Source organism: Oratosquilla oratoria, chromosome 20 (assembly GCF_046742065.1).
Source record: "Oratosquilla oratoria isolate Oo_2021 chromosome 20, ASM4674206v1, whole genome shotgun sequence".
In the NCBI taxonomy this organism is placed as follows: domain Eukaryota; kingdom Metazoa; phylum Arthropoda; class Malacostraca; order Stomatopoda; family Squillidae; genus Oratosquilla; species Oratosquilla oratoria.
In genome coordinates this window covers 30,039,440-30,056,178 of record NC_134796.1, presented here as the reverse complement: position 1 = coordinate 30,056,178, position 16,739 = coordinate 30,039,440, and the positions used below count along the sequence as shown (strand labels likewise).

General features: G+C 39.5%; 1 pseudogene; it reads left to right on the top strand.

The window, feature by feature from the left end:
- The window catches only part of LOC143036440 (gamma-interferon-inducible lysosomal thiol reductase-like), a 53,120-nt pseudogene that overhangs the window by 23,899 nt on the left and 12,482 nt on the right, over positions 1–16,739 (top strand).

The window sequence follows — 16,739 nt, the reverse complement described above, 5'->3', positions numbered from 1 at the left end:
TAACGGAAATGTTATGGATTTTTTACAATAAACATATTTACCCAACATTTACTTTTTACCCTAAAGATAATATAAAGAAATGTATATCATGTCATTCAGAAAAAAGAAGTGTAAATCTAGTTCACACGCGTGAACTGTGGACTCTGCTTGCCAGTTTGGCTTGACGTGCTATTCAAGTTCACATACCAGATGAAAAAAAGTATGATACATTGACAACATTGTTCAGTTCGTACATTTGGTGAGCTCCTCACATAAGAAATTCCTTGTACATTCAGTAAATCGCATTACAGGCTTCTATAAATAACACCGCATGTTGAGTAACTCCTCCCACGCACAATGACGTACGTGTAAGCTCCTGCCACTACATAAGAAATAATTTTAAGCGCATTCAGTGATCAGACTAATTTGTTACAAAGGATTACAAAGGCGGAGCGTGCCTTTTGGTCCATATCTAGGTCGGATGCGAAAAGAAATCATGATAATAATAAAATAATAAATAAAAACTAATAATGTAAATAACAAAATACATAAATAAATGCATAGGTATAGTTATATAATAAACACACAGGTAAATAGTAAATGATAATAAATTGACATATAACTAATAATAAATTAAAATCAAACAGACAAATGATAGCAAAACAAAAACAAATAATATAAAATTAATTATAATCATTACAGCATCTTACTTAGGTGTTTATCTAAATGATTCTTAAAGCTTCGAACTGAACTACATTGCACTACCTGTGCAGGAAGTTTATTCCATTCATTAACTACACGGTTGGCAAAGTTGTTTCTACCTACCTCCAAATTGACCATTGTTTCTTGTCTGATTCTCATTCAACGTGAAAATTTTGTCACTTGATGTCGTCAATTCCCTTTAGAATCTTAAAGACCTGTATCAAGTCACCTCTGAGTCTACGCTTTTTTAGGGAAAACAGATTCATATGTTCTAGTCGATTTTCGTATTGTTGCATATACTTTGGTGCACTTTTTCATAATGTAGATTTTAAGGGCAACAATTGCTTCCGTATGCATATATTAGTCTCATTATTTATGTATGCTAATCTCACTTAGGGGCTTTCGAGAGCTTAATGGTGCGCTTTTTCAGATTATGCGCACCTGGTCGAATCCAATCGCAGCTTAGGGTGGATTCGCTCTCACAAAAATATTTGTAGGTGATTGGTTTTTTGCCATTGCGGAGTTAATATTAATACTATACAACCGAGTCCGTATCAACGGCGCTGCATGGTAGTTCTCATTTTTACTCATTTGCCGTGCTATCATACATACATATACCAAAGCTTTTTCTCCCTTACAAGGGAGGTAGCCAAAAAGAAAAAGGCATAAAAACCATTCCTACCCATTTCATCCCAAAATACACTCCACTCCCCTCCACCCTCCCTCTTACCTTGGCACCTCGTGGATGACGGGTCATCCCTGCACCTTGTCCACTGCCCTGGGTGTCGCAAGATACAGCACATCCACAGCAAGGCCGCTTCATTAAAACGGCGACCCCCCCTCTCCGTCCCCCCATGCAGAAAAGGAGAAGACGGGGAGAAATCCCTTCGGGCTGCGTCAAATTTTTCTCACACATACTACCTCACCACCCATACCCCCACCGATTCCACCTCATACATCACAACATCATCCATATACAACCATTCTTCATTCACCCCTGTCTTCTGTCCTCTCCTGTCTTTCCTCAACAGACATTCCCCTTTTCTTCAAAGCCCCCTTCACCCCATCCATCCATCTCATCCTTGGACATCCCCTCATGTTCACTCCCTCCATATCTGCCTTCCACACCTCTTTTACTAGTCTTTCTTCACTCATTCTTTCCATGTGTCCAAACCATCCTAATACTCTTTCATCAACCCTATCTCCCAACTCACTTACCACCTCTGTTTTCTTCCTCACCTCCTCATTTTTCACTCTATCCAGCCTGGTAACCCCATCATACTTCTTAGACACCTCATCTCAAACACATTCAAACTCCTTCTCTCTTCCTCTCTTATGTTCCATGGTTCTGCCCCATACAGTGCTGTTCGCACAATCACTCCTTCATACAGTCTCCTCTTAGCATCCATTCCCAAATGTCTATTCCTCATTACACTTTTTAATCCACCAAGGCAATTTACTCGCTTCTCTCAATCTACATTCTACCTACACCTCCACTCCACCCTTTCCTGCTACATTCGCACCCAAGTATCTAAAGCTATCCACTTCCTCCAGTTGCTCTCCCTTAATGTTCACTTCCAGTCTACTGCCACTTTCACCCCTTGTACATCTCATGACCTTACTTTTACCCACATTTATCTTCAACCTTCTTCATTCACACACTCTCCCAAACTCTATCTTCAACTTCCTCAATCCTTCTCATTTTGCTTCAATCGCAGTGTCGTCCGCAAACAACAGCCGGCTCACCTCCTACTTTTCTCCATTTTCTTTAACCATCTCCAATCCCTGACCCACCACCCTTGCATTTACCTCTGGCACCACCCCATCCATGTACAAGTTGAACAGCCAGGGTGACATAACACATCCCTGACGAAGTCCCACCTTTACCTCGAACCACTCACTCTCTCCATTTCTAATCCTGACACATGCTCTACTACTCGCGTAAAAACTCTTGATAGCTCCTGGAAGCTTTCCTCCTATCCCGTATATCTGCAAAACCTCCCACAGTGCCTTCCTGTCTACCCTGTCATAAGCCTTTTCCAGATCCATAAAAGCCCAAAAGACATCCTTACCTTTTCCTATAGCTTTTTCACATATCTGTCTTACCACAAAAATCTGATCTACACAACCTCTACCTGTCCTAAATCCACACTGTTCCTCACCAATTACTCCCTCTGTTCCTCTCCTAATTCTCTCAATCAAGATCCTCCCATAAGCCTTCCCAACTACACTTAACAAGCTAATCCATCTGAAACTACTACACTCACACTTTTTCCCTTTTCCCTTGTGAAGTGGAACTATACAGGCACTCCTCCAGTCCTCCAGCACCCTACCTTCTCTCCAGCAAACATTAAATGACCTCACCAGCCAGTCCATCATCACTGTACCTCCTTTTTTCTAGACATTCTGTATGGCAACCATCCAGACCAGGTGCCTTGCCTGCTCTCATCATCTTAACAATTGCCTTCACTTCATCCTTCCTTATTTCTCCTCCATTTTCCTCACTCACCACGGTCATTTTTTTTTAGCACATCCCACTGCAACTATCTTCCCCTCCCTATCCTCCTTCACATTAAGCAACTCCCTAAAATACCCTGCCCATTTTCCCCTCACTGCCTTCTCTTCCATTATCATCTCTCCATCTGCACCTTTTACCTTTTCTTCTCTACTTGATTCTCCTCCTCTTCCTCTCTTAATTTCTTTCCAAAACATACATTTTTTTTTATTACTTTCAATATTTTCTGTCATTCCCTTTCCCCATTTCACATCTGCTCTTCTCTTTGCCTTCTTTACCTTGTGCTTTACTTCTCTTTTCTTTTCTTTGTACCTCTCATATGACTCCCTCGTCCTATTTTGTAACCAATCTGTGAAAGCTCGCTTCTTCTCTTTTACAACCTTCTTTGCTTCCTCATCCCACCATTCACTACCCTTCCTTTTATTTCCTCCCGTCCTTCTTGTTCCGCACACCATCTTTGCACATTTTGTTACTCCCTCCTTGAACCATCCCCATTCCTCCTCCACTCCTAGCTCTACTCTATCCTCCATTCCCTCCCACTCCTCTCTCAGCTTCTTCTTGTATTCCTTCTCCTTTTCCTTTTCATGTAAAGAGTTCACTCTAAGTACCTCCCTATCTTTTGTCCTTTTCCTCTCTCTCCATCTATCCTCCGCTCTCAACTTACCTTCCACTAAAAAATTACCTGATATTCCCCCACTCTCTCCCCTTAGCACATGTACATCCTTAACTCTTTCTATTATACTCCTATCTACCACTACATAGTCCATTAACGTTCTATCCACCACCCTCTCCTATGTGTACTTATGCTTGACTTTCTTCCGAAACACTCTATTTGCTATCATCAACTCTCTTTCTAGACACATTTCCACCATCAACTCTCCACTACGATTCATTCCTGGAACTCCACATTTCCCAACCACTCCGTCAATTGGATAATTTCCTACCCTAGCATTAAGGTCTCCCAGTACTACTACATTGACGTTCCTCCCTAATCCCTCTATGCACTCATTTAAATCTATACAAAAAAACTCTCTTTCTTCTACACTCTTCTCACTACCAGGCCCATATGCACTTACAAAAACCCACATCTCCTTTCCCAATTTCACCTTCATCCTCATTATCCTTGAGGAAACCTCCTTCCACTCCACTACACGTTTACCTATCTCTTCACCTACTAGTATAGCCACCCCTTCTCTCCCTCGCTCTCCCTTCACTCCTGATAACTCCCAATTATACTCCCAAACTCACAGTCGCCCCTCCCTCTCAACTTAGTTTCACTCAATGCCAACACATCCATCTTTCTTCTCACAAACATATTACCTATCTCTTCCCTTTTACTCTCATCTGTACCACATCCACGCACATTAAAAGACCCAAACCTGAGGGTGCTGGTCGGAAAACTCCTTGACCCTCATATGCATTTACTTTTTTTTTTCTTAGGAATGTCCCCTGTGGGGCTACAGGAAGAAGGATGCCTGGTCCCAATCCCCGTCCCGTTTTTCTCGGCTCTTATTATCCAAGTGGAAATACTTGGTGGCAGTATTCTTTTACCCCCACCACAGAGTAGGCGAAGCAAGGAAATGAAATTCAGAGAAATGGTACAGGACAGCAACAAGGGGTTGGGGGACAGCATAACCGAGGGACAGTAGCAGTAATGAAAGTTTCACCATTTCTCTGTGAGCAGAGTCTTCCTCTATCACAGACAAAATGATGTGTGGCTCTGGTCCCCATATAGACCCTAAAGTATCAACTGCCTGCTACTTTACCATAACAACATGCAACCAATACCCCATTAAAATAAAAAATAAATAGAAATAATAACAATAAATTAAAATAATACCCCCCATAATATAATCGTAACACGACTGTGCAAAACAGTGCTACTTAAGTTGGGTAGCTCCTCTCCTTTTATGCACTGCATTTGGCGGGCTTTCGATTCCTAAAACATAAATAAATGAATAAATAAATAATAATAATAATAATAATAATAATAATAATAATAATAATAATAATAATAATAATAATAATAATAATAATAATAATAATAATAATAATAATAATAATAATAATAATAATAATAATAATAATAATAATAATAATAATAATAATAATAATGATAATAGTAATAATAATAATAATAATAATAATAGTAACAATACATACATACATACATACATACATACATACATACATACATACATATACCAAGGCTTTTTCCCCTTTACAAGGGAGGTAGCCGAAAAGGAAAAGGCATAAAATCATTCCCACCCATTCCATCCCTGAATACACTCCACACCCCTCCACCCTCCCTCTTATCTTAGCACCTCCTGGATGACGGGCCATCCCTGCACCTTGTCCACTGCCCTGGGTCAGAAGCAGTGTCGCAAGACACAGCACATCCACAGCAAGGCCGCTTCATTAAATCGGCGACCCCTCCCCCCTCTCTGTTCCCCCATGCAGAAAAGGAAAAGACGGGGAGAAATCCCTTCGGGCTGCGTCAAATTTTTCTCACACATACTACCTCACCCCCCAGCCCATTCCACCTCATGCATCACAACATCATCCATATACAACCATTCTCCATTCACCCCTGTCTTCTGTCCTCTCCTGTCTTTCCTCAACAGACATTCCCCTCTTCCCCAAAGCCCCCTTCACCCCATCCATCCACCTCATCCTAGGACGTCCCCTCATGTTCACTCCCTCCATATCTGCCTTCCACACCTCTTTTACTAGTCTTTCTTCACTCATTCTTTCCATGTGTCCAAACCATCCTAATACTCTTTCATCAACCCCATCTCCCAACTCCCTTTCCACCCCTGTTCTCCTCCTCACTTCCTCATTTCTCACTCTATCTAGCCTAGTAACCCCCATCATACTTCTCAGACACCTCATCTCAAACACATTCAAACTCCTTCTCTCTTCCTCTCTTATGTTCCATGTTTCTGCCCCATACAGTGCTGTTGGCACAATCACTCCTTCATACAGTCTCCTCTTAGCATCCATTCCCAAATGTCTATTCCTCATTACACTTTTTAATCCACCAAGGCATTTACTCGCTTCTCTCAATCTACATTCTACCTCCACCTTCACTCCACCTTTTCCTGCCACATTTGCACCCAAGTATCTAAAACTATCCACAAATAGTTTTAATGATAATAACAATAATAGTAATAATAATAATAATAATAATAATAATAATAATAATAATAATAATAATAATGATAATAATAATAATAATAATAATAATAATAATAATGATAATAATAATAGTAATAATAATAATAATAATAATAATAATAATATAATGATAATAATAATAATAATAATAATAATAATAATAATAATAATAATAATAATAATAATAATAATGATAATAATAATAATAATAATAATAATAATAATAGTAATAATAATAATAATAATAGTAATAATAATAATTGATAATTAATAATTATTATTATTATTATTATTATTATTATTATTATCATTATCATTATTATTTTTTTGTTATTATTATTATAAATAAATAGTAATAATAAAATAGTGTACTTGCGGTCAATAGAATACAAGTTAAACTGATAACTTGTCTCAAATAATTTCCTCCTTTCTGCCAATGGACTTAGTGCACGGTTTGGCGGGCCTCTTAAGTAAGTTTTCTTAATTTCTCTCACGCACACACAAAATATAGACACTTCCATATCAGTAGTGCCTCATAAGTTGGATAGCTACTCCCACTTATGCCTTACATTTAGCGGGCTTTCAGGTCCCCCACCGAAAAAATGTCTCAGGCAATAGATGACTTACTGTTTCAGTTTCTTTAATCTTTTTTAACTAACGGAGTTCGTGCCTGTTATTTAGTGGACTTTTTTAGTTTCCAATTTTCTTAAGTTCTCCAACAAAAACGATAAATGAGTCGGATTCGAGATATCTAGGTATATATATTTTAGTGCAGGGCATTTGACACGCTTTTCAACACACCTGTAGTGACGTGATGCATCCTACGACCCGTCACACACTGATCAAAGAAATCTTCGGAGATAGCCTTTCCAAGTTCCCGTAGTTGGCAAGCGTAGTTCGCAAGGGTGTCCCTGCCAGCCAGCGGTCAGCCAATCAGGAACTTGGAAAGCTCCTCACGTTCCCGCCAGCCTCCTTTAAAAGGTCGGCGTTTCGCCGAGATGGGCAGAACAGTACCAACCAGCGCACACAACAACATCTCGTCCAATCTTCTAGCCGTCCCATCGAGCCTCGCCATCATCACCTGCTACCGCCTCGCTGACGTTAGGCTCCACGTCCAGCTACAACCATAAGCTCCACTAAGCTGTGGCCTTAGTCCGAGCTTCACCTACATTTCTCATGTGACCCTTCTAGTGTCGCACCTTGTGGCTAATTACCAAAAGAAAGAGATTAGATATTTTGTTTTTCATTTGTCCTGACGTTGTTCCGAACCAAATACTACTACACACCTGACAGACACTTCCTAATTAACAGTACCTCATATGTTGGATAGCTACTCTCACTTATGTACGGTATTTGGCGGGCTGTAAGCTACTCCCACAAAATATTTCTTGTTACGTTCAATAGATGGCATTACAGATTTCACTGCATTAGCAAGAGAGATGTAGTCAAACAGATATGTAGCATTAACAAACATTTTCTCAACCTAGGGCCATGTTCCCCAAGAGATCCATGACAAGAATTTAGGGGAGTCATGGCCTGCTGTTACAAATTATACATTTCTATATAGCCTAATGTGAGAAATCTAATATAAAAATAATCCATCACTCCGTCCTGGCAGAAGATAATTATGATGTCAAGTTTGTAATAAAAGGGTTTCTCTTTATCAACCTTATGTTGTTGTTTTTTTATCTTTTGTTTATCATATATTTGCCTTTTTTGTAGGGAAGGATTTGGAAGAAAAATGAAGGGGAGCTACACGAATTTTGAGAATTCATGAAAGGGAGAATTAAATTAAAGGGTTGAGCACCACTGTGTTAGTACGGAAGATGTAGTCTGACAGACTAAAGGCTATAAAATCCCAAGGTCCAGGCGGATTTTTTCCGAGAGTGCTATCAGTGTAGTCTACATTTGAAATCTGTGAGTAGTAAACGGAAGTATTTAGTAAGTCGGTTGACACTGGATTTGAGCCATATTAGGTCGGGGGAAATCGTTGGGACACTGCAGGAGGACTTGATCAATAGAATCACTCAGAAGTCTTCGGATGACAAAGCAGGAAACGCCGATACTATGTACTGAAAACAATCATTATCAGCCTTGACGTACTGCTTCAGCAACCCCAGTTTGAGATGAAGTGGAGGGAAAACGATCTTCTCTCGACTTAAGATTGGCTCATTAACAATGGCATTCCTGCTTCCAAAGTTTCCCGAACTGGCCAATCTTTTTGGGTCCAGTGTTTGTCACGGGCTCGACTGTCCCACATACAGATATAGCATGGAAACTTTGTTTATCCCTTCTGCTGCCCAAGGAGAAAGTTAACCATATGATCCAACTGTGTTCATGGTACTTAAGTAAATCCATGACCATTCTTATGTCATCGGGAGTTTCTCGCAGATGGACATAGTGACCGAAAGGTACTGCACCAAAGTCATTGACATTATGCAAAAGGACACACTTGAGGCTACGCTTGGAGCTATCCAAAAACAGTCTCCACTCATGATGATTATTCATCGTGACAAAATTGAGGACAGGAAACGGAAACACGAGAAGAACTTTGAATTTTATTACCGACGTTTCGACACTGGTCTTTTACAAGGTACTACATCTAGAGGATAGATACACAGTTTATATATATTTTACGTGTCTTGTTAGCTCCTCCTTTTTCGTCTTCTCCAATCGTTGATTGCTAGTGAAGCTGCTGGGAGAAACCATGTGATAAATCCTCCTCGGTTGTGTGTGTGATGGCTCTTTTGGCAAATGCAGCAACAACATTTTCTTTTCTTTTTTGTAATTGCTGCTGCATTCACCCCTGACGTTCAGGACAGTCCCGTTATTAGTGGCCTTAGTGAATACGGATGTTTTAATTTTGGTGTCCTTAATATCAACGAGGACGTCAAGGACAGGGAGTTTTCCATCTGTGCTTGATTCCGGAGTAAATTGTAGGACGGAGTTTTCTGTGAACTTCGGAGTTTTCTGTGAACTTCTGCAGCACCTGGCAAGATACTCACAACGAACTTGAACGCATCAGGCAACTCTAAACCAACAATGGGTTTCCCGATGCTATTATAAAGCATGGCATTCGCCGTACAAGGGAGAGGTTCCTTAAGGGTTGATTCACACTATCGGTCCGGTCGCGCTCCACTCTCGCTCCGCTCCGGTTCTGAGGTATTCAGGGTTGATTCACACTATCGGTCCGGTCGCGCTCCGCTCTCGGTTCTGAGGTATTCACACTATCGGTCCGCTCTCGTTCCCGTCATCCCCCCTCCCTCGACACCAGTAGAAGTCTTACCATCAGTTACAAAGGATGTGTGACTTTTCTGACGCCGAGTTGGCAATAATCGCTATTGCACTTGATGAAGAAGAAGAAGGAAAACAAAATAGAAAAAGAAAGAGATTGTGGGTTCATCCTATGTTGCAAGATAGGAAGACTGAAGGAGAATTTCATACTCTGTATCCTCGTCTTATTGATGATGAGAGTAAATTCCACAGCTATTTCAGAATGAACAAAGGAACATTTGAGAAAATACTATCCAAAATTGAGGATGACTTGAAATGTACAAGAAGATGCTGCACTTCCTGGCACTGATGTGCTTGCACCATACGTTATAGTGAGAGATGAGGCTTTCCCGCTGAAGAGAAATTTGATGAGGCCCTACCCAGGTTCACAGACTGAACATAAGGTAGAGAAGATGATTTTTAATTATAGATTATCTAGAGTCAGGAGGATAGTTGAGTGCACATTTGGTATTCTAGTGCAAACCTTCAGAATATATTTAAGGAAACTTAAAGCTATGCCTTCTAACGCTAATGCAATCATTACAACAACATGCATACTTCACAATCTGATACACCCAAATGCTGTTGCATTACCAGATACTGTTGTCATGCCTCCATCAAACACAGTACGTCCAATGAGAGGAAGAGGGGGAAATGCTACAAAGGAGGCTTTTGGCGTGAGAGAAAAACTGAAAGATTATTTCAGCTCCCCAGCTGGTTCAATGCCTAGGTAAAATGATAAAATATAAGTAGACAAACAAACTTGTGTAGGAATATTTGTAAAGTGAGCTAAGGAGATGCATTTCCGCAGTGGATAATAGGTTGTTATTATGGAATTTCTTTCTTCGGTTAATAATGTGTATTTTTTTCTCTCAGTACCTTGGCAATATGATAAATATGCAAACATTATTGTATAGGAAAATTGTTTAGTGAGGATAGGAAATGCATTTCCAGAGTGAACATTAGGCTATTGTATGGAATTTCTTACCTTCACAACCCAGCTGCCTGCTTATTTCAACACAGCTTCTTCTTTTCGCCACGTTATCACTATAGTGCAGTTAAGTCAGGTCATACAGCTCTGGTTTACCTTATGACTAATTCTATTAGCATTTCATCTGAATCCACAAAATTAAAGTAAGTTTTGTAGGTTATATTTTATTCAGTTGGTGCTTATGTATATCCTCGCTGTACGCATTGTCATTGTATCAGTGATAAATAAAAAGAAAACGTATTTTTATCATTTTTCTAACTTTCTCAGAAGGTAATACTACTTGCTTATATGAAGGCTGAATCTCGACTGGAGTCGAGCAGGAGGAGCAGGACCGTGGCAACTGAGTTCACCCTGGCGCTCACGGTCCGCTCACGGTTCGGTCTCGCTCCAGTAAAAATATCTTTTGACGGAACCGTGACCGGAGCGAGAGCGCCAGTGTGAATGCTTCCATTGAAATTAATGAGACAATATTGGACCGGACCGATAGTGTGAATCAAGCCTAAAGGTTCGTCGAAACAAAATGACAATCTGGAAATTATCAACATATTCTGTAAGATGTTTTATAATGAGCACAGCAAAGAAGAGGAAAATGCTATTCGCAGAATAGTTATAAACGGAGTTACCTCAGCACACAATATTAAGATAAACTTAGTCTGCCTTTACAAACCAAACAAAACCGCGTCACTCATTATGAGGAACAATACAGAGAACAGTGAAAACAATGTAGTGTATAAACACGCATGCCAGACAGGAATTTGTGCATCCTTTCAAAATACTTACATAGGATTCACCAGAACTTCTCTAGAAAAAAAGGCTTTATCACCATCGTTATAATGGTGGAATTTTCGCTCACTACACAGCACATGGCAAAAGACCACAAACAGCCGATCTAATTAAGAAATAATACTTCATTTACCGAACAAATGATCACCGCAGACTACAAATAGCAGAAGCTGTTTTAATCGAATTACTCAGGTTCAAATACAAAGCAGAATCAATTGATACTTCAAAATTAAAAAAAAAAAAAAAATAGAACACCATAGTGACGTTTGATCATAAGTTACGGAAAAAAAACACAGCCCACTCGGTGAAGTCATTTTCACTTGTGAACATATAGACTAAGAGGATTAAAATATTTACTATTATCACCCAGCTGAATAAGAGGTAAGAGACCCCGAAATCTGCAGATACTGGTTCACAGATGACTATCGGAAACTTCTGTGCCTCATTGAACAATGGTTGATTGATTTATGAATTTTTTGGCTCGAAGGCCAAGCGCCGGATCATTGAACAATGGGGAAAAGGTCTTCCGCAATTTTGAGCGATCAGCTACACAGAACGTCAGCGGCTATCCAATTTAACAAGAATTGTATCAGAGATAATAATAATAATAATATCATTACTATTATCATGATGATGATGATCATCATCAATAACAATATTATCATTACTATTGATTGTTGGAAGACACTTCTGTTCGTCAATAGTCTCCATATTCCAACCAAGATCTCCTCTCCTCTTTGCTCCAATGTCTGTAGCTCAAGTTTTGCCAGCCTCTCCTCATATGATAGCTCTGAGAGTGTTGGTGCCAATTTCGTAATTGCTCTTTGTATTCTTTCAAGTTTTGTTATACATTTTATTTTTTTGTACTTGGAGACGTTTGTGTGTGTATCTGTATTTATTTACCTAGTTTACCTAGTTGCATTTTGCGGGAAGGGGAGCTACGCTCGTGTGTCCCGCCTTTGTACTCGCAGTGTTTAGTTTGCTCTTAAACTCATGAATGGTTTTTGCGCACACTATTTCATTGTCCAGTTTGTCCCAAGTGCCCACCACTGTAATTGGAAAGCTGTTTTTCTTCAGATCTCTTCTGTAGCTATGTTTTTTTTCCATGTCCTCTTGTGCTTCTCTTGTCCCAGTTTAACAAGTCCTCTCTATCGAGTATTTCTGTGCCTTTCATGATTCTGTAGATCAGTGGTTCCCAAACTTTTTTCTGTCATTTCCCCCTTACACCTAGTTTAACCATCCAGATTTCCCCCTTTCATGTGTATGAGGGAAAGAGTAGTGACTATTTACTATTTTATTTTTCAAATGTACATATATACTGATAAACAGGCATTCTCTCTCTCTCTCTTTCTCAGACATGAGAAAATTCATTTGAGATTTTTTTTTAGTTAGGTAGTGTAATTATTTCCCCCCTGGTAGGTTCAAATTTCCCCCCAGGGGGAAATTTCCCCCAGTTTGGGAACCACTGCTGTAGATGGTCAGTAGGTCACCTCTCTTCTTTACTACAGAGTCGGTATCTCCAGTTTAGCCAATCTCTCCTCATATGGCAAGTTTGCAAGTGCAGGTGCTATTTTTGTTGCTGCTCTTGTTGTGCACGTGTGTGTAAGCACAATGTATGGAGGCTGATATACGGACACATATGAGTCATGAATATTTTTTATGGATTTATAAATCATCAACACAGTAAGTATATATAACAAGTTTCCATATTTCATACAAGGAAAAATTCAGTATACAAAACTATTTTTGTACTTATGTTACCTGATTACGTGAGATAGGCAGCTTGACGAAGACAATAGCCAGGTGCCGGAGTTCTCACGTCTTTGGAAAATTGTCTCTCACTCCAAAGCTGCTCTATAATATAAAGGTGCGCACACTCGTCCATGCTCCCAACAGATTCATAGTACTCTTCGGTCTTAAATTAATTCCTGCTCGCCATGTTGAAGTATCTGCCTTTACTTTTAAGTACGGTTCTGGTAAGTATGTAAATAATTATATTCGGTAGCTCTGGAGGACATAGAGGTCACTCAGACATACACATCTCGAAAAGCAAAGAATATAAACAAATAATCAGTTTAGATTTAGAGGAGTCCTCTTTTACACATTGCTCAGAGGGATGGGTGGACTATGTACGAGTATATCTAGACTTAGAAAAAATCTTTGACAAAGTGACACATAAAAGACTGATATGGAAATTAGAAAACATAGGAGGCTTCAGTGGAAACGTACATGAATGAGTAAATTTTCCTCAAAGGACAGACGTATGGGAACAGTAGTGAGAGATGGAAAGTCAAACCGGAAAAAGTAACCAGTGGTGTATCACAGGGCACAGTTTTAGCTCGTGTAATGTTCCTCTTATATATTAATGATATGATGAAAGAAAATAAAAGTTACCGAAACTTCTTTGCTGACGATGTAAGTATCACGAGGGTGAAAAGCGAGGGTTGTATAATGTTGCAAAAGGACCTGGATATATGAGTGGAGCATTAATTTTGACACCAAGATTCAAGAAATGGAAAATATTGAAAATAGGCCAAAGTAAGAAAACACTGATGATGGGTTACAAAATGGGGGATGGAACAATAGGGAAAGCATACGAGAAAAAGGACCTATAGGTATCATAATCAAAGATGACCTGTCATCTGAAACACACACAGGGAAATTAGGAAAATAACAGGAGAGACCTAAAATCCCTTTAAAATCTTAAAGACCTGTATCAAGTCACCTCTGAGTCTACGCTTTTTTAGGGAAAACAGATTCGTGTGTTTTAGTCGATTTTCGTATGATTTATTTTTGATACGGAAACAGCATATTCCAAATGTGGACGAACCAACGATTTATATAGCTTGTTAATGAGTGATGGACTTTTGAAATCAAAAGATCGCGCAATCAGTCCCAGAATCTTATTTGCTTTCTCAGAGGCTGAAATACACTGCTTGGATGATTTGGTGTCGTTACTGATAATTACGCAGAGATCTTTTTCACTATCCACTTTTGTTAACGAATTTCCAAATAACTTGTAATCGTACTTAGTTATTTTTACCTATGTGCATTACCTTGCATTTACTTGTGTTAAATTTCATTAGCCACTTTTCAGACCATTGCTGTAATTTATCTAAATCTTCTTGAATATCTAATTGGTTTGAGTGATCATTTACCACTCCGCACAGTTTTGCATCATCAGCAAATTTGGAAACAGTAGATTTTAGTCCATGGTCTATATCATTTATATATACTATGAATAGAAGTGGTCCAAGAACGGAACCCTGAGGAACTCCACTTGCAACACTTTTCCATCCAGAAGTTTTTCCATTTAAAACTCTCTGTTTTCGACATTCAACCAATTACTAGTCCAACCTAATAGGCTACCACTTATTCTATGCAAAGCTAATTTAGTAAGTAGTCTTTCGTGTGGGATGGTATCAAAAGCTTTTGCAAAGTCTAGATATATTAAATCTATATTGTTTCTTTTGTCATAATTCGAGATAACTGTTGTAGAATTCGTGTTAGTCACGCAAGAACGTTTCCGTCTAAAACCATGCTGGCTATCATGGTGAGTGAAATTATAAGTTAGACATGGAGGTTTATTGAAGGGTTTCATTCTCAGGGACCAGTCATAGACTTGTGGTTGAAATACACACATTGGATGTCAAGTCCAGGAGAATTCAGATATGTAATCCATCAAGATTTCACCTGGAAAAGCTCAGGGATAATGTGTTTACTCATATGTGGTAGCAGTGTTCATTTGATAAAAAGTTCTTTGAGATCTTGAGGACCCTGAAGAACTGTGACATAACTTCAAATGAGTTCTTTAAGAGGCCAAGGAGTTCAATGAAGAGAGCCCAAGGACATGTTAGGTACAGAGATAAGTCTGCTACCAAACTGGCTGATGACCTGGACCTATACAGGACTATGAAACAGTGGAGTGGAGCTCTTTTGTTGGGGAACAGGGAGAGGTGTCAGGGAGATTGTTAAGGATGCCTTGGGCTAATTCAAAGGATTACAAAAGAAGAGCATGCCAACAGGAGACCTTTTGGTCCATAACTAAGTCAAATGATCTCAGACCTTCTCCCTGAATCCTGAAGAACCCTTTTCAAATTCTGTGACCCAGATGACCATTCTCCAGACAGTTGATTGGCAACTTGTGTAAGGCATAGAAAGGCATAGAGCTCAATGTGCCATTAACTTTAAGCAGTTGTACATTGCTGAATCTCCAAGACTTCTAGCATACTGGTTAGTGTTCATTGGTGGTTACTCCTTCACTAATAGATGAAACTCTACCTTCTCTTGGTGAGGTTAGGGAAGCTGTAAGTTAAAGGGTGGAAATGTGACTGGCATCTGGAACATCAGTGCAGAGTTGCAGAAAGCCATTCGGATTGGTGGCAACTCTTATTTTTCCCTGTGAATGGGTAAGCAAATGTCACTACATTATTATAGTTCCTGGTTTTGTGAGGGAGGTATCTTAACTCCGTTCATGGGGAAGTAATGTGGAACTGGGTGATGATTGAGCAGAGAGGTTTTGAATTTGGCGGGGGTGGGAGAGGGTGTGTCCTGTTTGTATTGTTGCCTCCTTCATTATGGTTCTTATGACAGTAAGGGTAACCTTGGTAGGGCAGCTCCCCATCCAAGTGAGAGTGAGGCAGGGGTATATTTAAGGCACCTGTTTCAACCCCCATCCTATGTGGGCAAATATAGTCAATCCTAAATAGGACTATTCAGTCATGCAGGCTGCTGCCAAGCTATACCGCTCCCTCAGTCCCAGCTCAGGCCAGCCAGTGAGCCTGCATTGTCTGCCATGTGGATTATAACTAGGGGTTTCCAGAGACCACTATCTGCCTCCATCGTCACACACCATTGCCTGAGGACTTTAGGTTTTACTGGAAAGAATCAAGTTATTACTAGATAGTTGTAGGAAATTTTTGAGTGACTGAGTATGCTGTCAATCTCAGTCACTGTCCCACACAGAATAAACTCTTTTGATGGATGTTGAACCCTAGGGGGACCACTAGGTAATGATGCAGCAGTTTCTTTTTTTTTTTTAGAAAAAAAGTCTGGAGTCTATCACCTATTCCCTTTTCCCCAAGGAAAAGGGCAATACATAAAAGAATAATACCAGTATATCTTTGTACATATCTATGTTGTAGGTGTATTTACTAATTGTAGTATACAGGAAAGGAGCAACACTCATTGAGTTCCATCACCTATTCTCTAATTTTCTAACATACCTAGACTCAAATTCATGTACAGTTCCAACTTAATCTATATCTTTGATTTCCAGTTATCTTATTTAGATATGAACTCATGTATTGTTTGAGCTTG